Source organism: Dasypus novemcinctus, chromosome 6 (assembly GCF_030445035.2).
Source record: "Dasypus novemcinctus isolate mDasNov1 chromosome 6, mDasNov1.1.hap2, whole genome shotgun sequence".
NCBI classification, from domain to species: domain Eukaryota; kingdom Metazoa; phylum Chordata; class Mammalia; order Cingulata; family Dasypodidae; genus Dasypus; species Dasypus novemcinctus.
The window spans coordinates 80,901,612-80,925,212 of NC_080678.1; the positions used below are offsets into that span (position 1 = coordinate 80,901,612).

The window sequence follows — 23,601 nt, forward strand, 5'->3', positions numbered from 1 at the left end:
CCTGGCACATCGTAGGTACTCCAGGGACATTTGCAGAATGATGGCGTGAAGGGCTAAATGGAGGAGGGAAGGAGCGTGGATTCAGGGCTGGGATGCCCGTGCCCTTTGCCCAGCCTCCCAAACTCCTTCCCAACCCCGCAAGATCCAGCTCCAGCACCCCCCTTTTATGAAAACTTCCTCAATCCCACAGGCAAGTGGGTCCCGCATCCACAGGGGACACCCTTGTCCCACAGCATCCCAGAGCCTGTACCTGCCCAGGGGCTCACTCGTCCCTGTATCCCAGGCTCCTGGAGCATAGTAGGTCCTCAGCAGATGTGGAATGAACCGACAGATGGTCGTGAGAGAGGGGAGAGAGAGCCGCAGGAGGGGGCCCACCCCCCAGCCCCAGCCCCCACCCCCACCCATCACCCCACCCTGCCGCTCATTCAACAAACACTCGGAGTCCCTGCCCGGTGCCAGCAGGCCCCAAGCCCCCCAGCCTCTGTAACGTGGGCATAATCATTACTATTTTAGTTTTTCTATCCATTTATTTATATAGCTTATCAATTTAAAGTGTATTCTTTTTTTTAAAAGATTAATTTATTTATTTCCTCCCCCTTGCAGCTTGTTCCGTTCTTTGCTGTCTCTTCTCTGTGTCCATTAGCTGCACGTTTTTTCTGTATCGGCTTGTCTCCCTTTGTTGCGTCAACTTGCTGCACCAGCTCTCCGCGGCGCACGGGCCATCAGCTCTCCGGGGGCACGGGCCAGCTTGCCCTCACAAGGAGGCCCTGGGACGCAAACCCAGGGCCTCCCATATGGTGGGCGGGAGCCCCATCGTTTGAGCCACAGCCGCTTCCCTGTATTCTTTTTTATGATTCTCAAAAGCACAGTCCTGGAAAAAAAATTGGAAAATGCAGAAAAATTGGTCTTGGTCCTGTAGGTATTAGAAAAAGAAGAAAAAGACAATTCTCCTGAATTCTACGCCCATAGACCCCCAAGCAGCTCCAGGCACCTTGCTCTCACCCAGTGTCTCCAGTTTCACATCCGCATCTGTCACAGGCCGTGGCCAGGCCTCTTCTGGGAGTGGGACCTGGAGGGAAAGGGGAGAAGTGAGGGCATTTGGATCCAGCTCGGGCCGCGAGCACTGTCAGTTCCCAAGGGCTGGGGCGTCCTTGATCCCTGGGAACCGGGCAGGCGTCAGCCAGCGAAGTCCGGGAAAGCCTTGTGCCCCAGCCAGGGCTCCCTTTCAGCTCGGCAACTCGCCCACTGTCCTTCCCTACGGCTAAGCTGCTTCTCTGGGTTTCGGGCACAGGCTGAGCGCCACGCTGGGCCCACTCGCTGATGCTGACGCAGGCTATCCTTCCTCACAGCCTCTGCGTGAGGCCACCATGGCGCGCTCCAGCGGCCGGGTGCTAGGTAAGGGGAGTGGGTACCGCAGAGCCCCAGCCTTCAAGAGCTTCACGGGGCCCACGTGGACATTCCTACAGCTTCTCTTGCCCCGCTCACCCCCCACCAGTCTCTGGAGCTCCCTAAATCTCGGCTCTCGCTGTCGTCTTCACGGCGCCGCCATAGCCACCACAAACGACCTCCTGCAGGCCATCTCGTCTGGTACAAAACTAAGCAGCCTGAATCTGCTGTCACCTTCGTTTTGAACAGACATTGGGTGACAGCGTTTTATGAGCCATAACCCGTGGTTCGCAGCACTGCCCTCCTAACTGCAGGTTTTCTGGTTTGACAGATGGAAGGGTCTGTGAGAACAGGGCCTGGGTCTGTGCCATGTGCACCACTGAGTCCACAGTGCTCAGACAGTGTCTGGCTTGAAGGAGCTTCTGATGAAGAAATGAGATTTGAAGAAATGAAAAAGATTCGGCGGATTAGAAAGCGGTAGAGAGAGGGTGTGAACCCAGGGCTCCAGGCTGCAGAGAACAGGATCCACTGTGCCTCCATCACAGCCACGTGGTTGCTCAGTAATTTTCACTGGTTCTCTAAGGCCTAGAGGACTGACCCCAAACTCACCCGCTTGGCCACCAACGCCCTCTTCTCCTCCTCCCCTCATCTCTCATGATTCTCCAGCATGCCCCCTCTGCCTGCTGCCCTGTGCCCATGGCCTTCAATGCCCACCCTTCCCACTCATCTCCCTGTCCCAGCACTCTCCACTCCAGCCAAGCTGGTCCACTCACACGGGCGTGCCGTGCCGCCATCTCGTCTTCGCGCTTTGCTCATGCCTTTCCCTTCAGCTGGATGCCTTTCCTCCCCTTGCAAAGCCCAGCTCACAGGCCACTTCACCCAGGGAGTCCTCCCAGCCCCACTGGGCTCCCACCGATCTGAGGCCTGCATCTTTCAGATCTGCCTGCTACTCTTACTTCTCCTTACATCATTACTTAGTTCCCCAAATGTTCATCGAGCACCGATTGTGTGCTGAGCATGACTCTGGAGAAAATGGATACCAGGCTTAAGAAGACAGATACACTCTCTGCCCTCAAGAGATTACCATCTTCTGCACCAGAAGGGGCAGGTAGCCAGAGCACTGATCAGAGTGAGAGGGGAGGGCTGCCCTGGAAGCACGTGGGGGCCACGCCCTCGGAACCGTCAGTCCTACAATGCGTCTGGGGGGAGGTGGATCTACGTGGAGCCCGAGGGTAAGTAAGAGTTAGTGTGGCAGAAGGGGCAGAGCCTGGAGAAGTCTTCCAAGCAGAGGTTCCAGGAACATCGGGTATCTGGTCAAGGGAGGAGCCAGTGGCTCGAGGCAGAGGTAGTTTGGACTCGATCTCAGGGCCATGGGAAGCCTGTGATAGTCCCACACTACGTCTCTCATCACGTGGCTCCAAAGGACAGAATCTGGTCCTAGCCCTTCCCAGAGTGCACTAGGCCAGGCTGCCAATAGGAGGCCTCCATTAACCCCAGCTGAATGTGTGATTGAATGAATGATTCAATGAACAAATATAAGGATGAAAGCATGCATGCAAGCATGAAGGAGCGAATGAATTCAAGGATTCTAGTGCCCATGTCCTGAGTCTTCAGTAAGAATCTTTTTTGGCCAAGGAGAACAAAGGTTACTTTCAGCTTCTCTATGTTGATTTCCGAGAAGGAAAAAGCAGGGCTGTCCCTAAGCTAATATCCCTGGATCCCTTTCTCCTGGGAGAGGATGGCCTTGGGGAGAGGTGCCAAGGAAAGGAAGACAGGACACCTTCCTCTCAGCAGGAGGCAATTTCCATATGTGGGGAGGAAGGCAGGACTCTCCCCTGACAAAGCAAGGTCACATTTTCCCCCAGAACCCTGCCTCTTGGAGGAAGAATTTTGGTGCTATCCTGGAGAGAAAAGAGAATAAAAATAAGCAATCCTGCTTGACCTCTCAAAAGTAGGTTGCGGCAGTTTGAAGTTATTTTATGAATCCCAAAAAGAGAAAGATTATGGTTGTAGACTAATTCCATTCTGGTGTTGGGGAGCAGATGTAGCACAGTGGTTGGGTACCTTCTTCCCATGTACAAGACCCAGGGTTCAATCCCCAGTACCTCCAAAAAAAAAAAAAAATCCATTCCTGTAGGTGTGAGACCCTTTCATTTGGGTTGTGTCAGTGAGGAGTGTCCGTTGTCTCGCTGGGTCTGATATTAATGGAGACACACAGGAAAACTGAGCTTCGTCATATTTCATCCTGCCCTGTGAGAGAAGCCCCTGAGAGGCTCAAAGACCTGAGGCCCAGGGAGAGATGACCCTTACGCCTCAGAGCTTGCAGCGGATCTCAGGGAGAAAGAGGAGCAGCTGAAGCTACGAGAGGAGGCCTGGGAAGAGACAATTCCCACACCTGGTTGCCCACAGCTGAGCGCCCCGAGATGGCACAGCCTAGAGGGGAAGGCAGAGACCAAGCAGTGGCCATCTTGCTTCACCGTGTGGCAGCTGACCCTGGTGGAAAAGCACCTGGTGTGGTGTCTTTTACTATTGTTTTTAAAGATTTATTTATTTATTTCTCCCCACCCCCTTGTTGTTTTTCACTTGCTATGTCTGTCTTCCTTGTTTCTTTTTTTTTTTTCTCTCCCCTTCCCCGACCACGCCCCCAGTTGTCTGCTTTCTGTGTCCATGCACTGTGTGTGCTTCTGTGTCCATTTGTATTCTCCTCAGTGGTACCAGGAATCTATCTCATTTTGTTGCATCATCTTGCTGCATCAGGTCTCCATGTGTGCGGCACCACTCCTGGGCAGGCTGCACTTTTTTCAGGTGGGGTGGCTCTCCTTGCAGGGCGCACTCCTTGCATGCAGGGCTCCCCTATGTGTGGGACACCCCCGCATGGCACGGCACTCCTTGCGCACATCAGCACTGTGCGTGGGCCAGCACATCACATGGGTCAGGAGGCCCTGGGTTAGAACCTTGGACCTCCCATGAGGTAGGCGGACGCCCTAACTGTTGGCCCAAATCTGCTTCCCCTTGTTTCTTTAGGAGGCACCAGGAGCTGAACCTGGGACTTCTGAGGTTGGAGGGAGGTGTCTAATCACAAGAGCCACCTCCGCTCCCTGCTTTTGTTGTGTCTTTCATTATGTTTTTCCTCCCTGCATCTCTTGTTGTGTCAGCTTGCTGCACCTTCCAGTCACACCAGCTCACTGTCTTCTTTAGGAGGCACCGGGATCCGAACCAGCGACCTCCCATGCGGTAGGCGGGAGCCCAGTCACCTGAGCCACATCTGCTTCCCTCTTATGGTGTCTTGAGTTGGACTTTTCATGGCCTTAGAACTGTAAGCTTTTACTCCAAATTAATCCCCTTTATAAAAGCCAACCCATTTCTGGTACTTTGCATTGGCAGCTTTTTGGCAAACTAAACCATAGGTTCAAGGATATTATTAAGACCTGCGGGAAGCACTGAAGAAGAAAAACGGAGGCCCAGAGAAGTTAGGTAATTTCCCAAAGTCACAAGGGACCCAGCCTTGATTTGAACCCACAATATCCTACTCTGTCCACTAAACCAGAGGAAGGAGGACAGAAGTGGAGGAAACAGAGTTTGTTTGCAGACAGATGATTCAAAATAAGGAACTGGCTTTATTAGAAAATGAGATGGAAAATTACTTCAGAACATGCATCCATGCACTGCTGGTGGGAGTGGAGACAGCCTCAACTCTTTCAGAGAGAATTTTACAGAGAGCATCAATGGGCTTACAAATGTTCCTCTCCTTTAGCACAGTAATTCACCTATTAGGAACTGAACTTAAGGTGGCGGACTTGGCCCAGTGGTTAGGGCGTCCATCTCCCACATGGGAGGTCCGTGGTTCAAACCCCAGGCCTCCTTGACCCATGTGGAGCTGGCCCATGCGCAGTGCTGATGCGTACACGGAGTGCCCTGTCCCCGCGTAGGGGAGCCCCACGCGCAAGGAGTGCATCCCGTGGGGAGAGCCACCCAGTGTGAAAGAAAGTGCAGCCTGCCCAGGAATGGTGCTGCACACACAGAGAGCTGACACAACAAGATGACGCAACAAAAAGAAACACAGATTCCCGTTCCCGTGCCGCTGACAACAACAGAAGCAGACAAGGAAGACGCAGCAAATAGACACAGAGAACAGACAACTGGGGTGGGGGGGGGGGAAGGGAAGAGAAATAAATAAAATAAATCTTAAAAAAAAAAAAAGGAATTGAACTTAAGGCCTTAAGGACAGGAAAAGCATTTTGTACAAAGATGCTAATTGTGCTGTTGGTTGTAATAGCAAAATATTAGAGATGATCGAAATGCCTAACAATAAGGAAATTATTAAGAAAACAGAGACAGTCATACAATGGAATATTACACAGCCAATAACAGTAACATTTGTGTGGGCTTTTTCATGATAGGGAAAAATTCTTACATTAAAATATAAGATGGAGGAAAAAGCAGGGTGTGAAATTATTTATGCCAAATAACAACAGCTAATAAAACAGCACAGGAGAAAGACTAGGAGCAAATGAGATATGTGTGGGCCTTTGTGGAATAGAACCAAAGGGAATTTGGGTTCTGCATTCTGTTTTTCTGTGTTTTCCTAATAAATCTATTACTTTTACTTTTCTTCAAAAAGGGAAAAATATTTTAACTTTTTTCTGATTATAAAATTAATACAGGAAGTGGATGTGACTCAAGCAATTGGGCTCCCACCTACCACATGGGAGGTCTGGGGTACAGTTCCTTGTGTCTCCTAAAGAAGACAGCAAGCTGGCGCAACGGGGAGGCATGGCAAGCTGACACAACAAGAGACACAAGAAGAAAAGCATAATGAGAGACACAAAAAAGCAGGGAACAGTGGTCACTGGGGTCTCCTAAAGAGGACGAGGAGGAGAGCAAGCTGGCACAATGGGCAGGTGTGGTGAGCTGATGTGACCAGATAACACAAGACACACAAGAGCAAAAGCATAACAAGGGACAAGAAAGCAGGGAACAGGGGTGGCTGAAGCGGTTAAGTGCCTCCCTCCCACACTGGAGGTCCTAGGTTTGGCTCCTGGTCCCTCCTACAGAAACAAAGAAGATGAACAGACACAGCAAGTGCAAACAATGAGGGGGTGGGGAGAGATAAATAAAAATAATACTTTAAAAAATTAATGCATTTTGTTAAATTTTTTACAATATAGGTGTATATGAAAATAAAGTGGGAAAAACCTTGTAATTTCACTGCCCAGAGATAATGAATGTTAGTAGTTAATATCTTCTTGGTCATACACACTTATACATCACACACATACAAACTTATGTACTATGTATATCTATACATATAAATACACATATATATAATATATATCCACATACACACCATACTTACATATAGAGACACATTCATACATACACACACACAGAGATATTTACTTGGAACTTGATTTTTGTCACATAACAATATACTCATTTTTTCTACATCAAGGTGCATAGGTAAAGTCTCAGCTCTCTTTTCTAAAAAAGTTTATATATATATATATAGTTTATATACACACACAACACAATGTTTCCCATTTGGACCACTTTCAAGCATTCAAGTCAGTGAGCCTTATCTCTTTTTAATTTTTTAGGTACTGGGGCTCTGGGATTGAACCCTGGGAAACCAGCCCTCAACCACTGAACCACATAGGCTTCCCTGAGTTGGTTTTTTTGTTTATTTTGTGTGTTGTTTTTTGTTGTTGTTGTTCTTTTTTCAGGAGACACGGAACCCAACCTGGGACCTCCCACATGGGAGGTGGGAGCTCAACCACTCGAGCCATACCAGCTCCCAGCCTCAACTCTTTTTCCCTCATCTCTCTTTAATGGCTGCTTAATGTTTCACAGTGGGATACAGAATAACTTATTTTTGTAACAAATCCCTTATTTCTGGATCTTTATGTTGTTTTCCAATTATTTTTATCATGACTAATAATTTTGCAGTGAACATACTTTACATATGTCTTGGCAGGTGCTTTTCCTAAAAGTGCAAGTTCTAAGGCAAACAGAATATATTTTTTAAAAGATTTTTTAAATTTACTTATTTCCCCCGCTCGCTGACTGCTTGTCTTCTCTTTAGGAGGCACCAGGAACCGAACCTGGTACCACCCATGTGGGAGAGAAGCACTCAAACACTTGAGTCACCTTAGCTCCCTGGTTTGTTGTGTCTCTCATTGTCTTTCCTCTTTGTGTCTCTTGTTGTGTCATCTTGTAGCATCATCTCACCGTGCCTGCCTGTTGCCAGCTGACCTTCTCCAGGAGGCCCTGGGAACTGAACCTGGGATCTCCCATGTGGTAGGCGGGAACTCAATTCCCTTGAGCCACGTCCACTTTCCCAGAATGCATTTTTAATGCACTTTTAATGCTTTTGGTTTATATTCCCAAATTTCCTTTAGAAGATTGAACAGGTATGGATTTAAAGGGAATATTCATTTGCCCACGGTTTTTGCAGCAGTTAGCATTTCATCTTTGCCAACGGTATAGGTGGGGAAATGTTTCCTTGTTAGCTTAATTTGCATTTCTTTAAATCTTGGTGAGACTGATCTTTCCACTGTTTATACATTGTTTGGATTTCTTCTTTTGTGAATTGCCTATTCATGACCATCTTTTTTTTTTTCATAAGAATCTTTTCATTCTTATTTATTTATTAGAGCTGAATTGCCTTAATTGTTACAATAATATAAATCTATAAATTTTTTGGTGTTAGAGTTTCCCCCATATAAGATTTGCAACGATTAAGGTCATAAGGCCGCGACTCCAGTCCCATCGTTGAGCAAAGCTGCCTACGTGCAGGAAGACAGCATATTTCCCCCCAAGGATAAGCCAAATCACAGTGGGAATGGAGCAGATAAGGACCCATCCCTTCCAGACCCCTGCCTTCCAAGAAGACCCTGCCTCCTAGCCCACTACCCCCTAGCCATGCACGGAAGAATTCACTTACAGCCCCTTATTAACCAGAGGCTATACTCAGAGTCTAACCCCCTCCCCTTGAACTAACGTTTTCCCGCCTGTTGATGTACTGTACAAATTCACATCTGCACCTCCCACGAGCTGGCTGAAGTCTAATCTTCAGACCCCCTCTGTTGGGAGAGCTTCCCAATAAACTCCTGCCTGCCTGCAACCCTCAGTTTCCATGTCCAGTGAGCGCCGTTTTTTCTCTAACATTTAGAGAAAAAAGAAAATACATCCTTCGTTACCGCATAAATTCAAAACTTGGCAAAAAGGATGTACGCTGAAAGGGTCATCTGCTGGGCAATCCCTAGGGCAGGCTGCAGAGTTCTGGCTCCTGTCAAGCTTTGCTCCTAAGCTGCTAGGAGCCTCACGGAGGAAACTGCCTCCTCTGGGCTCTCAAAATCTTACTGCACCACCACACAAGATAGTGCGGTGGTTTTTCAACTCTGCTTTAGAGTTACCTGAAGAACTTTAAAAAATACACCCATCTCCATGCCCCACCCCAGATATTCTGACTTCAGCTTTTATAAAGCTGTCCAGGTGATGCCAATGTGCAGCCAGGGTTGAAAAAGCAGCCAGAAGTAAGTACTTGAAACTATTCTAAGACATGAACTGTAACCCAGGTGCCTGGAAGCTTTGACAATACCACTGAACTATGCCTTGACGTATGTTAACCTTCTGAAGTAGCTAGAGGCAAGTATCTATAACTGTTATAACTCACTGGACTTGTTTCTTTGATGCTGATGCTATGTTTTATAACTGCATAATCTTTACCTTGTAACTGGACAGTGGCAAATCCCTTATCTTTTCCGACAACTCTGAAGTCTGCTGCCCCCGCACATAGACCCCTTAATGTTACTGAAGTACTTAATGAAGTAACAGGTGCCCAGAACTGACCAACCCATTCCTAAGCTATCTTGCTAGACCAAGCAGGTTCTTACCCATGTGCAGTAGTTTAAACCTCAAACTTCAGGTGACCTATTCTTTATTAAAATGCTAAAAACCATGCCCATCATCACGTTAAGCTGCCATTTTCTTACATACGTCCTGGGACTAAGCATGTCATCAATCTGCACATGCTCAGTAATTAGAGTGTATCACTCAAACCACCTTGCTCATTACCCTAAGCCTGCCTGCCTTTGTTTGAATACTATAAAACACTAAAGGTTTCCCCAGTTCAGGGGGATACAGCTGAGGTTTTAACTGTTCTGTTAAAAACCTGTTCTCCCTACGTGGTGCAACCACGATAAAGTCTTTGTCTCTTTGAAATCTCAGGATTGATCATTGAGCACATTGGGCAGCTTAACCACACCTGGTCTGCATCAACTACTGAACTGTCCTTCCATAAAGGACTGGGTAATAAATGATGGGAAATCTGTATGACAGAATACTACACAGCTGTCAATAGTAATGAGGTAGCCTGCATGTATCAACTGAGAAAATTGCTCATGACACATTTTTATATGAGAAAAGCAAGTTTCTTAGCAATATATATTGTACAGAGTTCTTGTGTAAAAAAAAAAGCCTACATATGTATATATCCATGTACATGTACACAATTTTATGTATGTTGTGCATGTGAAGCAGGCTAATAAGATAGGGAATAGACGGATCTGGAACCTGGCAGAGTGCACGTGGACATCTGGAACCCCAAGACGGCTGCTGGAGGAACTCCATCCCTGGGATTCTGCTACTTAGAACAAAGACTTCTTCCTGGGAACAAGGAAATGTCCCGGATGTTCTCTAAACACTTTATCATTGGGTCCTCCCTAAGGACTTGATGGGTGGGGTTATCAATCCAAACAGCAAACACCTGGCGCCCCCTCCCCTTCCACTAGCAAGGGGGTGGACTGACTAGCAATTTAAAAGCAAACCTCGAGGCTTGTGCTCTCGGGCTCACCTTACTCTCGCCGGTGGACCTGTCTTCTCCTCTGTGTGCCACTGCCACCATTTTTCCTCTGCCATGTGGCCACGCAAGTAATCCTGGGGACTTATAATCTATAACGGGGAATTGTAGCTTGTAAATTAGCCCTCTTCACCCCTTTCCTCACTACCTGGGACCCCTGCTCTGTTATTTTCTCCCATTTCTCTTCCTCCCTACCTGAATAAATTACTGGCCTAACTCACCCAGCATGCTCTTGAAATTCATTTCTCCAGCATAGCCAAGAACCTGGATAGAATCCGGTAACACACGCCTATGTGAAAATCCTGTGCACACCAAAATCTTCATCACAATTTGCAGCTACCTCCCTTCCCTGCCTGTAAGTTCCAGGGAAGCAGAGACCACAAGTCAATTCACCAGTGGAGAAGCAAGTGTAGAACATTCCCAGCGTGGGTGGCTTCTCAGGGAATATTTGTTGAAAGAAAGACAGAAATAGAAGTAAAACAACAAGAAAGAAAAGAAGAGGAAAAAACTTAATGAAAGGAGAAAGAAAAAAAAGAAAATTAGGGCTGGGGGAATTTCACTTTTACACTTGTAATGGCATTTTTTAAAATCCTTTTATGGTTTCAATTTTTTTTTTAATGTAGGGCTTAACTATTTACCGCGAGGTGAACTCCGCCGAGGCTGGGGAAAAGGGCTTTGCGGGCTGCGCTAGAAGCCCCTCCACACGGCCCTTCCCAATCACCCCCCCAAGAGTAACCGTCACCCTGACTTTTACAGGACACACTGACTGCGTTTTCAACCGCAAGGCGGCTGTGGGTGCAGGGAGAGGTGCCCGGGGGGGCGGCTGGAAGCCTCGGGCCGTTGGCGCCCAGTTCCCTCCGCGGATCTCCCGCTGCCTTCGCGGTTTGGCCAAGACGCTCCCCGCTGCCCACCGCCCCGCGGGCCCTGCGGCGGAATTCGCAGCCCTCGCCCGCTTTTGAAAAACAATTTTGCAAACCTAACGCGCGGAACTTTAGGTTCCCCGAGAAAGGGAAGTGAAAGAGGATCAGAAACTGCGAAGTGATTTCAGCCATCTGGAGGGAGGCGGGGGCGGCGGGCTGAGGAGGGGTCGTGGCACCCACCGGCTGCGCCCGCCGTGGGAGCCTGTGCGCCCGCGCCCCCCTCCGCCCGCTGCCGCCCGCCCCACCCCGGCTTTTCCCGCCCCCCCCCCCAGCCCCGGGACGCCCCTGGCCTGCAGCCCTGGGGGGCTTCAGCGCGCACGGGCAGGACTACAGGTGCGGGCCCGCGGATCTCCCCGCGCCTCCACGTCGGGGCGTGGCGGGTGCAGCCTCCTTTTTCGCTTAGACCGCGCCATTGTTCTGACTGATTTTAAGATGAAAAACGAACAACTCTTCGTTAACTCTTCCGTGGAGCCACTTTCTCCAGGAAGCCGCCCGGAGCCCAGTTCATCCACCGTCTCTCTCCTCCCAGCCCCCGCGGCGCGCACGCCGGCTCCGGGGGGCCCGGGAACGGCGGAGACGGCCTCCCGCTCCACGCCAGCCGCCTCGCCTGTGAAACGGGCACAGCGCACAGCGCCGCAGCGGCCTGGAACCTTCGCCTTCCACCCGAGCCAGGAAACAGGCGTCCTGAAATCCTTCCCCTCTCCTCGCCACCGCCACCAGCCCACTGACTCTGGGCAAGGCATCCCCTCGCATCTCTGATCCCTCAGCTCGAAAACGAAGAGGTCAGAGAAACTCAAGGATTGTTCTAAAACATTGTTATGGAAATAATAAACTATATATATTTCGGGTTTTTAAAAACCAATTTTATCGATGCGTATTATTAAAGCATACATCCATCCAAAATGAGCCGTCCATCCTAAGTGTACAATCAATGGGTATTTTGTATAGTTGCAGTTGTGCATTCATCACCAGCCATTATTAGAGAATTTTCATTATTCCAATAATGATACAATAAAACACAGACAAAAAAAGCTCTACCCCTTAGTAATCGCCTCTCAGTCTCTCCTTCCTCTGTGGTACACAGCTGCTCTTCTGATAACAATAGATACTGATATAAGTAAGAAGTGCTGTCTGCGGCCGGCTGACCACACTTGAAGGAAGCGGCTTTGTTCCAAGGCCCCTCTTCCCCTTCCACCCTCCTGCCCCCCTCCTTTCTCCCTGGCACCCCCACCTACCCAGCACCCCCCCACACTCCACCCAGGCCTCCTTGTGGAAGACATCTAGGATGTCTTAGTGGTGTAGATGGGGCTGGACCATCGCCCTGCCGCGGGTGGCAGGGGCTTTCCACACCGAGGAGGCAGTCCAGCCTGAAGCTGGAGCTTCTGGACCCAAGACTGTGGCAGTTGAGTCTGTCCCCCAAAGGATCTCTTTGACAAGCACAGTCCTGAAGATTTGCTTGTTTTAAAAAGGACATTTACACTTCCCGGAAGATGGCAGACTAGAAAGACACGGAACTCTCCTCTCCCAGAAAAATAGTTAGAGGACATGCAGAAAAGGCCTGGGAAAAAGTTCCAGGGTTTAGGACTTCAGGGGAAGGCTGGAAACTGCCCGAAGAGAGAGAGGCAAAGGAAAAGAATCTTGATGGCAAAACTGTGAGTTAAAGCTGCAGCTGCAGCTGCCAGCGCCCTCCCCCACCAGATAGACAATTTGAATGCTCAGGCCTTGAGCTGGCTGGCAGCTAGAGGCAAAGGGGACCGCAGGGATCCGCGTCCACGGGAAATGGGAGGGAGGGGGACACAGCTAGAGACTGAATCAACATGACTCACACATTTGGTCTGCTGTGTCCCACCAGCCCTTCCTGCACCATTGTTTGCATTGGGAGCTGGCACAGGACTGAAGAGATCCAACCCTCTCAATCTCCCTCTGCTGACTGGGACTGGTTGGTGAGGACACAGTGGGCAGAGAATTGTTTCCTACCTGGGAAAAGAGGGGGGGCTGCCAGGAAAGATTAGAGAACAACGTCTCAGAAAGTTTGAATCACGAGGCTCTTAGCCTCCAGGCAGGATCGTCTATCACATGATCCAGTGTGTTGCAGTGAACACATTCCCACCAGGCTTTGAACTGAGAGGGCTCTGAAGAGCACCATCCTCTGGTGGGCCAAGGAAGTGCATGTGAATAAAAGTAAGCGAGGAGCAGATAGAGCTCAAGCGGCTGAGCACCTGTTTCCACATGGGAGGTCCTGCGTTTGGTTCCTGGTGCCTCCTCAAAACGAAACAAGACTAAAGACAAGCAACAACAAAAAAGCCAACTCAGGGTTGCTGTTGTGGCTCAGTGATTGTGTGCCAGCTTCCCACACACGAAGTCCCAGGTTTAATCCCCACCCTGGTACCTCAAAAAAAAAAAAAAAAAGTAATAAGCAAGGGAGCTTTTTCTGGCCTCTCCAGCCTCCTTCCCCTGTTGTCGAAGTTGAGAGAGGTTCAATTATTTGTATATAGAAAGGCCAGGACTCAGGAATAATTTTGGGAAGGAAAAAGAATTTATTTATGACCGGCCGGGCTTGGAGCTTCTCATGCAAAATCTGAGCCCCAAACAAGATTTCTGAGTTCTTTTCATACAGAGGAAGGGCCAAATGGTTCTTTGTTTCAGTGCTCGGTAGGCTTGAATTAACATGTATCGTCCACATCCTAGGTCAGCTTGTAGCATGGACTTCATATATTCTAGATAAGCTTTTAGCACATTTGGTTTGCATTTCCCCTGAATATTTAAAGTATATAGAGTCTGCATTGCTAAACTGTTTCTCTGGACTGGAGTTGTTGTCATGGTTACCGAGGGCAGGGCTGCAGTTCTCACTGTCCCTAAAGCCCAGCTCAGGACACATACAGCTCAGTTATCTACAAAGAGATGAACAGCCCCACCCACCCATAGCCTACATCACCCCAGAGCCCTTGCAAGCATGTCTGCAACCCTTTACTGGGTCCAGGGACAGATTTGAGCAACAGGGACAATCCTAAAGGTCTAAAACAGGCTGAACCAAGGATCAAAGAGCAGCAGTAACACACAGCCTCCCACTACTCAATCCCTATGAAAGAGAAATTGAGCATCTGAGTAAATTACTTTCCTAATCAGATGCCTAGACATCAGCAAAACATTACAAGCCATACTAAGAAAATGGAAGACATGGCCAAAAAAGGGAGCATATCAAAGCCCCAGATGAGACAAAGGATTTTTTTGTGTGTGCAAGTGTCATTCCTTTTTTATTAAATCAATTTTACTGATACATATTAATAAAGCACAAAAATCTTCCAAATTTTACAATAAATTTGGTGTAATCACATAGTTGTGCATTCATCACCTCAATAATAAGTAGAGTATTTTCATTATTTCAATAATAAAAACAAACAAAATTCTTTATCCCTCAATCACGCTGTGCTTCCCCTGATGTACATAGCTGCTATTTCTGGTTATTCTTGCACAATTATTTATTAATCAGTTTTATTGAGATATATTCATATACCTCAATATCCAAAGTGTTTAATCAATGGTTTTTTGTATGATCACAATGTTGTGCATTCATCACCACAAGAAAATATTAGAACAATTTCATTACTACAAAAAGAAAAAACCCCACACCCCTGAGTAGTCCTTCCTTAGCCCTACATAACTACAAATCTAACTGTCTTTATGAAGTGATTTCTTTTTACATTATATAAATGAAATCATACAATATGTAGCACTTTGTGTCTGATTTCTTTCACTTAGCATAAATTTTTGTCTGATATTAACATCTTGTAGTGTTAACATACATTTGTTTAATTTCAAAGATAAACAGTTTTATATATGTAATTTTACCCATATTCATATTTCATGTGGTTTTACTATACTATACAGTTCAATGTTACATGTTTTAGCTTTCCTTTTAGTAATATAGAGTCTTTAGACTTTCTCTTTAAACCCCTTTCATACCCACATAATAATACTGCTAGTTATAGACATTGCATTGGGCTTTCACCTTTTCTACTCATTTCCATGGATTAACATATAACCTTTTTTTCTCTATTTTTTTAAAATGTTACATTCAAAAAATGTAAGAGGTCCCATATAGCCCCCACCCCCATCACCCCACTCCTCCCACATCAACAACCTCTTTCATCATCGTGGGACATTCGTTGCATTTGGTGAATACATTTTGGAGCACTGCTTCACTACATGGATAATGGTTTACATTGTAGTTTACACTCTCTGCCAGGCCACCCAGTGGGGAAACAAAGGATTTGAGAAAACTAATCAATGAGATGCACACAAACTTCCAAAATAAAATTAATGAGTTGAAAGACAATATGGCTAAAGAGATAAAGGACATTAAGAAGACACTGAGGGAAGCGGATGTGGCTATCAAGTTATAGGGCCTCATCCTACCATAAGGGAGGACCTGGGTTCGATCCCTGGGGACTCCTGGTGAAAAAGAAGAGAAAGCGTGCCTGCATGGTGAGCCGAGTGCCCACTTGGTGAGCTGAGTGCCGGTACAAGTGCCCACATGGCAAGCCGGTGCCTGTGTGGCAAGCCGGTGCCTGTGTGGTAAGCTGAATGCCTACTCAGCAAGTCAAGTGCCCATGGAGTGAGCCAGTGCCCCCATAAGTGAGTCATGCAGCAAGATGATGATGCAACAAAAGAGAGACAAAGGGGAAAATCAAGGTGAAGCACAGCAGAGACCAGGGACTGAAGTGGCGCAATTGACAGGGAACCTCTCTCCACATCAGAGGTCCCCGTGATTGAATCCCAGTGAATCCCAGAGGAGAAGGATGAGAAGAGAAGACAAAAAAGAGAAATAGATACAGAAGATCACCCAGTGAATGGGCACAGACAGCAAAAACAGCAGGGCAGGAGAGGGGGAGAGGAAGGGAAAAAAAAAGAAGACACTGAGTAAATACAAAAATTTTCAAAGCACAAATTTGGAAACCTGAATATAAAAGTAACAGAGCTCATGGGAATGAAAGATGCAATAGATGAGATGAAAAACACATTTGAGGGAAGTGGATATAACTCAAGCAGCTGTGTGCCTGCCTAACACAGGGGAGGTCCCAGGTTCAGTTCCCGGTGCCTCCTACAGAGGCAGAGAGCTGACACGAGAGGTTGGCGCAGCGAGCTGACGCAGTGAGTTGATGCAACAAGATGATGCATTGAGAAGACGCAAGGAGGAAACACAATGAGAGATGTAACAGGTGGGAGCAGAGGTGGCTCAAGCCATTGGGTGCCTCCTTCCCACACGGGAAGTCCTGGGTTCAGTTCCCAGTGGCTCCTAAAAAGAAGACTAGCACACCATGAACAGACATAGAGAGAAGACAGCGAGTGCAAACAACAAGGGGGAGGGGGAGAAATAAATAGATAAATAAATAAAATCTTTTTTTAAAAAACCACATTAGATGGCGAACCGGATTTGGGTCAACTGATGGAGCATCTGCCTACCATATGGGAGGTCCAGGGTTCAAACCCAGGGCCTCCTTGACCTGTGTGGAGTTGGCCCATACGCAGTGCTGATGTGTGCAAGGAGTGCCATGCCACACAGGGGTGTCCCCACATAGGGGAGCCCCATGCACAGGGAATGCCCCCCCCCCCGCCGTGGAGAGCCGCCCTGCATGAAAAAAAGCACAGCCCACCAGGAGTGGCACCTCACACATGGAGAGCTGACTCAGCAAGATGATGCAGCAGAAAGAGACACAGTGATGCTGCTGCCAAGAATACAAGCGGACACAGACGAACACACAGCAAATGGACACAGAGAGCAGACACTGGCTGGGGGTGGGGAGAGGGGAGGGAAATAAATAAAAAATAAATCTTAAAAAAACCACAACATATTAGAGGTAAGAACAGTAAACTCAAAATAATAGAAGTAAGGATAAATGATACAGAAGAAAGAACTGCTAAAATAAAGAAAGAGAAGGACAGCGAGAAAAAAGAATGGAAAAAATTGAGCAGGGGCTCAGAGAGTTGAATGATAGCACCAAGCACAGCAACATACATGTCTTGGGAGTTCCAGAAGGAGAAGAGAAGGGAAGGGGGCAGAAAGAGTATTTGAAGAAATAATGGCTGAAAATTTCCCAACTTCCATAAAAGAAATGAACTTATATGTCCAAGAAGCACTTCATACCCCAATCAGAATAAATCCAAATAGACCTACTCCAAGACACATACTACTCAGAATATCAAATCTCAAAGACAAAGAGACAATTCTGAGAGCATCAAGGAAGAGGCAAACTATCACATACAAGGGGTGCCCAGTAAAACTTAGTGTAGAGTTCTTATCAGAAACCATGGAGAAATGAAGACAGTGGTATGATACAGTTAGGTTACTGAAAGGGAAAAACTGCCAGTCAAGAATTCTTGATCCAGCAAAATTGTCCTTCAAATATGAAAGTGAGTTTAAAACATTCACAAACAAACAGAAAATAATAGAGTTCTTTTTTTAAAAAAATCCACCTTTGCAGGAAATATTAAAGGCAGCCTTACAGCCTGAAAGAAAAAGACAGGAGAGAGAGGGTTGGAGGAGAATGTAAAAGGCAAGAAGAGCAGAAAGGATAAACAAAACAGTAAAAAGATAGGCAAAAATAAGTTATGACATATGAAAACCAAAGAGTAAAATGGTTTGTTGTAAATAATGCATTTACAGTAATATCATGAATAGAACAGATTAAATTCCCCAATCAAAAGATACAGGCTGACAGAATGGATAAAAAAATGAGTCATCCATATGCTGCCTACAAGAGACTCACAGTATACCCAGGGATACAAACTGTGGAAGTTTGATATTATTTATGAATTCCAAAAAAGGAATTTGATTATGTTTGTAAAACAGTCGTTTCCTCTGGGCGTGATGCTGTTTGATTGCATTAAATTCAAAGGTTACATTTACTTGATTAAATTAAGATTAGGGCTTTGATTTGGCCAACTCAGTAGGGCGTTGAGTCCCTGCCCCCTTGGTGTGTGGACACTCACACACAGAAGCAGATAAGCAGGAAGAGAGTGTTCCTTAGACATGGCCCAGGGAAGAGAGATGAGCCTGATAGTCTACAGCTGACCTTGTGAAGAGACCAGAGCAGCTGAGCCTAGAAAAAAATGAGCCCCAGGGAGAGAGATGAGCCTTGTGCCAGCCTACAACTGAGATTGGAAGAAGCTGGGACCAAAGAGCCTTAAGAGGAAGGAGGAAGGCTGAATCCTCATAGGCATTGCCCGCCGTCTTGCATCAACACATGGCAACAGATTTTAGTGAGTAAGTACATTTTACGGTACCTTGGTTGGACTCTTTAGGGCCTAGTAACTCTAAGCTTCTGCTCAAATAAATACCCTTTATAAAATCCAACAGATTTCTGGTAAGTTGCATCAGCACCCCTTTGGCTGACTAATACACCAGGTGAAAGTGAAAGGTTGGAAAAAGATACTCAATGCAAACAATAACAAAAAAGAGCAGGGGTAGCTATACTAATATCAAACAAAACAGACTTTAAATGCTGTTATAAAAGTTATAAGAAATACTGAAGGCCATTATTTATTAACAAATGAGAAAATCTACCAGTAAGAAATAACAGTCAGAAATGTCTAGGAATCTAACCAGGGTGCCCCAAAATACATGAGACAAACTCCAGCAAAACTGAAGAGAGAAATAGACATCTCTACAATAATAGTTGGAGACTTTAACGTACCACACACATCATTAGATAGAAAACGGTAGACAGAAGATCAACAAGTAAACAGAGAACTTGAACAATATGATAAATGAGTTAGACCTAATAGACATACACAGAATGTTGCATCCCAAATCAGTGAGTTATACATTCTTCTCAAATGCCCATGGACCTTTCTCCAGGATTGACTACATGTTAGGTCACAAGGTAGGTCTCAATATATATAAAAAGGTTGAAATTATACAAAGCATCTTCTCAGATCGTAATGGAATGACACCGGAAATCAATATACACAGTGCAGCAGTTTGACATAGTTATAAATTCCAAAAATAGATATTGGATTATGTTTGCAAACTGTTTGGAACCTGGCCATAATTAAATTATGATTAGGGCTTTGATTGGGCCATGTCACTAGGGCCTTGAGTCCCTACCCCTTGGTGCGTGTGGACTTACAGATAAAAGGCATGGCAAAGGACAGAGTTGAGGGTTTTTTATGTTGGAATTTGATGCTGAAGCCTTAAGCTGGAGCCCTGGGAAGCAAGCTCAGAGAGGAAAGAGAAGCAAGCCCCAGGAAGAGAGGAACCCTGAGCCCAGAATGAAACATGACCCTGGAAGGGAGGAACCCAGAAAGCCTGAACCCTTGCAGACGTCAGCAGCCATCTTGCTTTAACACATGAAATAGACTTAAGTGAGAGAAGTAACTTATGCTTTATGACCTGGTATCTGTAAGCTCCTACCTCAAATAAATACCCTTTATAAAAATGAAACAATTTCTGGTATTTTGCATCAGCACCACTTTAGCTGACTAACACACACAGGAAAGGAGAAAATTCACAAATGTATGGAGGCTGAACAACACTCCTAAACAATCAATGGGTAAAAGAAGACATTGTAAGTGAAATCAGTATATACATTGAGATGTGAGTGAAAATGAGAACACAGCATATCAAAACTTATGAGATACAGCAAAGGCAGTGCTGAGAGGGAAATTTATAGCCCTAAACCCCTACATTGAAGAGGAAGAAAGAGATAAAATCAAAGATCTAACTGAACAACTGGAGAAACAAGAAAAAGGACAGTAAATGAATGCCAAAGCAAGCAGAAGGAAAGAAATAACAAATATTAGAGCAGAAATAAATGAAATTGAGAACAATAACAACAACAAAAATAGAGAAAATCAATAAAAACAAAAGCTGGTTCTTTGAGATGATCCATAAAATTGACAAACTCTTAGCTCAACTAACAAAGGAAAAAAAGAGGGAAGCTACAAATAAGTAAAAACAGAAATGAAAGAGGGGAAGTTATGACAGAAATAAAAAGGATCATAAGAGGATATTATGAGAAACTGTAAGCCAACAAACTAGACAACCTAGATGAAATGGATAATTTCCTGGAAATGCAGAAACCACCTACACTGATGCTACAAGAAATAAAAGACAAGATGCCCGCTGTCACCACTGTTATTCAGTATTGTGGTGGAAGTTCTAGCTATAGCAATTAGACAAGAAAAAATAAATAAAAAGGCATCCAAACAGGAAAAGAGGGTGTAAAACTCTCACTATTCACAGATGACATGATCCTATATTTGGAAAATTCTGAGATGTCTATGACAAAGCTGCTTGCACTAATAAACAAGTTCAGCAAAGTGTCAGGATACCAGATCAATACACAAAAATCAGTAATGTTTCTGTATGTAAGTATTGGACAATCTAAGGAGGAAATCAGGGGGGAGATCCATTTATGATAGTAACAAAAAGACTCAAATACCTAGGTATCAATTTACCCAAAGAAGCACAGGATCTATATTCACAAAACTACAAAACATTGCTAAATAGGAATCAACGAAGGCCTTAACAAATGGAAAGAACTTCCATGTTCATGAATTGGAAAATTTAATATTGTGAAGATGCCAATCCTATCAAAACTGATTTAGAGATCCAAGGCAATACCAATCAAAATTCCAACAGCCTACTTTACAGAAATAGAAAAGACAATTACCAGATTTATTTGAAAGGGGAGTTCACATAAATAACCAAAAACATTCTAAACAAAGAAGAGTGACATGGGAATAATTTCACTGCATGACCTGTTTAGACAGTGGTCTAAACAGAATGGTATTGATATAAAGATAGATGCATTGATCACTAGAACAGAATTGAGAGTCCAGAAATAAACCCTCATCTCTAAGGCCAACTGGTTTTCGACTAACCTCCCAAAGTCACATTAACGGACAAAACAATCTCTTCAAAAAATGGTGTTGAGAGAACTTGATCTCCGTAAAGAAAAGAATGAAAGAAGACCCATTTCTCACTCTCTATACAAGAATCAACTAAAAATGGATCAAAGACCTAAATATAAAAGCCAGGACCATAAAACTACTAGAAGAAAATATCCCTAACATTTAAGATGTTTCCCTAAACATCTTAAAAACCTTGTGGCAGGTGTTGCTTTCTTGGACCTTACACCCAAAGCACGTGGGACATCCTCAAAATAAAACACTTTTGCACCTCACAGGACTTTGTGAAAAGGTGTAAAGACTGTAGATTCAATGGGAGAGAATATCTGGAAATCACATATACAATAAGGGTTTAATATCCATGATATAGAAAGAGCTGCTCCAACTCAACAATAAAAAGAGAAACAACCTGATTTAAAAATAGGCAAAAAGAGTTGAATAGACATTTGTCCAGAGAAGAAATACAAATGCAAAGAAAAAGAAAAACATGAAAAAATTTTCAACATCACTAGCAATTAGGGAAATACAAATCAAAACTACAATGAGATATCATTTCACACCTATCAGAATGGCTACTGTTAAAAAGACAGAGAACTAGAGAGGAGAGGATGTGGAGAGATAGGAATACTTATTCACTGTTGGTGGGAATGTAGAATGGTACAGCCACTCTGGAAGGCTGCTTGGTATTTCCTAAGGAAGTTGAGTATAGACTTGCCATGAGACCTGGCAATACCACTACTGGGAATATATCCAGAAAAACTGAGAACAGTAACATGAACAGACATTCACACACCAATGTTCATAGCAGCGTTATTCATGAATGCCAAAAGAAAGAAACAACCCAGGTGTCCATCAACTGATGAGAAGATAAACAAACTGTTGTGTATGCACATAATGAAATATTATGCACCTGTAAGAAATAAAGTTGTGAAGCAAATGGCAACATGGATAAACCTGGAGGACATTATGGTGAGTGAAGCAACCCAGACATAAAAGCACAAATGCTGTATGATTGCGCCATTATGAGCTAAATATATTGTGTAAACTCATGGAGCAAACAACTAGAGTATAGGTCACCAGAAAATAGAATGAGGTTAGAGAATGGAATGCTGAAGTTTAACTTGTGCCGAATTTGTACAAAGGTTGTACAATCTTTGGAAATGAATAGAAAAGGTGAAAGCACAACATAATGTTTGTACCTAGCAGTGCTATTATATGGGTATGAATGGTTGCAAGGGAAAGTCTAAATCATGTATATTACTAAAAGGAAAGCTAAAAAATGTAACATGGGACTGTATAGTATAGTAACCACATGTGAAATATGAGTATGGGTAATATTGCATATATGACTTTTTCTTTGAAATTGAAAAAAACATATATTAGTGTTACAAGATGTTACTATCAAGCAAAACAAAAACATTATGCTAAATGAAAGAAACCAGACGCAAAGTACAACATATTGAATGATTCCATTTATATAAAATGTAAATTTAAATCAGTTTATAAAGATGAAATTAGATTAGTGGTTATGCAGGGCTGGGGAAGGATAGAGGGATTGAGAGATGAGTGCTAAGGGGTATGGAGATTTTCTTTTTGGAGATATGAAATATTCCAAAATTTTTTGTGGTGATGATGATGCATAACTGATTAGACTAAAAGCCATTGATTATATTTAAAAAACAACAACAAACATTTAAGATCAAGAGATTACAGGTGGAATTCACAGCTTTTCTGCTGGCGGTCATTCCACTGAGCTGTTGGACCCTCCACCCCGAGGGGCCTTGGGGCATTGGCAGGCACTGGAGAGGAAATAATTTGGTGTTAGGAACACAGATTCCGTAAGACAAGAAATTCTACAATGGTTCTGTCCCAGGAAATGTCACATTGCACTCTGGGCCTCAGTTTCCCCATCCGTATAATGTGTGTATCAGATTAGTTGGTCTTTAAGGGTCCCTGTGGACCCCGCATCTTAGGCCTATGACCTTCTTCTGTGACAGTGGCTACCTTTAGTTCCTCCTAGCCCCGTGTTCTGGGCCCGTGGCCTTAGAGTCCTGGGCCCGGCCTGCCCTGAATCCTGGGTCCCTCCCTTCAGCCGTCTTGCCTCTCCGCTCCTTCTGTGGTCTTTGCAGCCACAGCCCACGCCCCAGGGTACCTGCTTCTTCAGACGCTCACGGACAGGGCGCCTTTCCCACGCCGGGGCGCGTCCGTGCTGCTGCTCCCTCCTCGCACTGGCGGGATCCAGCGTGGGAACCCTGGGTGCCTTCCTCCCCGCTGTTTCCCACCCTCCGAGCCCCCCCCCCCCCCACCGGCCGCTCACCCCGAGTGAACTCCAGCTGCCCGCTGCTTCTCACGGTTCCTCTCCCGCTGACCCTGACAGATGGGACATGTGCCTTTTGAAATCCCTTTCCTTGAGCAGTTTTGAAAATTCTCATACTCACTGAGCTTGTTTTTTATTAATCTAATTTTGGAACTTTACTCTTTGCACTGAGTTCCCTGCCGGGAACATTTCAAGCAAAACCAAAC

At 45.3% G+C, this 23,601-nt stretch overlaps 1 long non-coding RNA gene across 1 annotated transcript; it reads right to left on the reverse strand.

Moving 5' to 3' along the window:
- Window positions 1–523: 523 nt before the first annotated feature.
- On the reverse strand, window positions 524–23,350 carry LOC105747289 (uncharacterized). The gene is made up of 3 exons (XR_001119377.3): window positions 23,231–23,350; window positions 992–1,069; window positions 524–871 (listed from the first exon to the last, which is right to left on the reverse strand). It is a non-coding gene; the product is annotated as an uncharacterized lncRNA (long non-coding RNA).
- Between the last annotated feature and the right edge of the window lie 251 nt (window positions 23,351–23,601).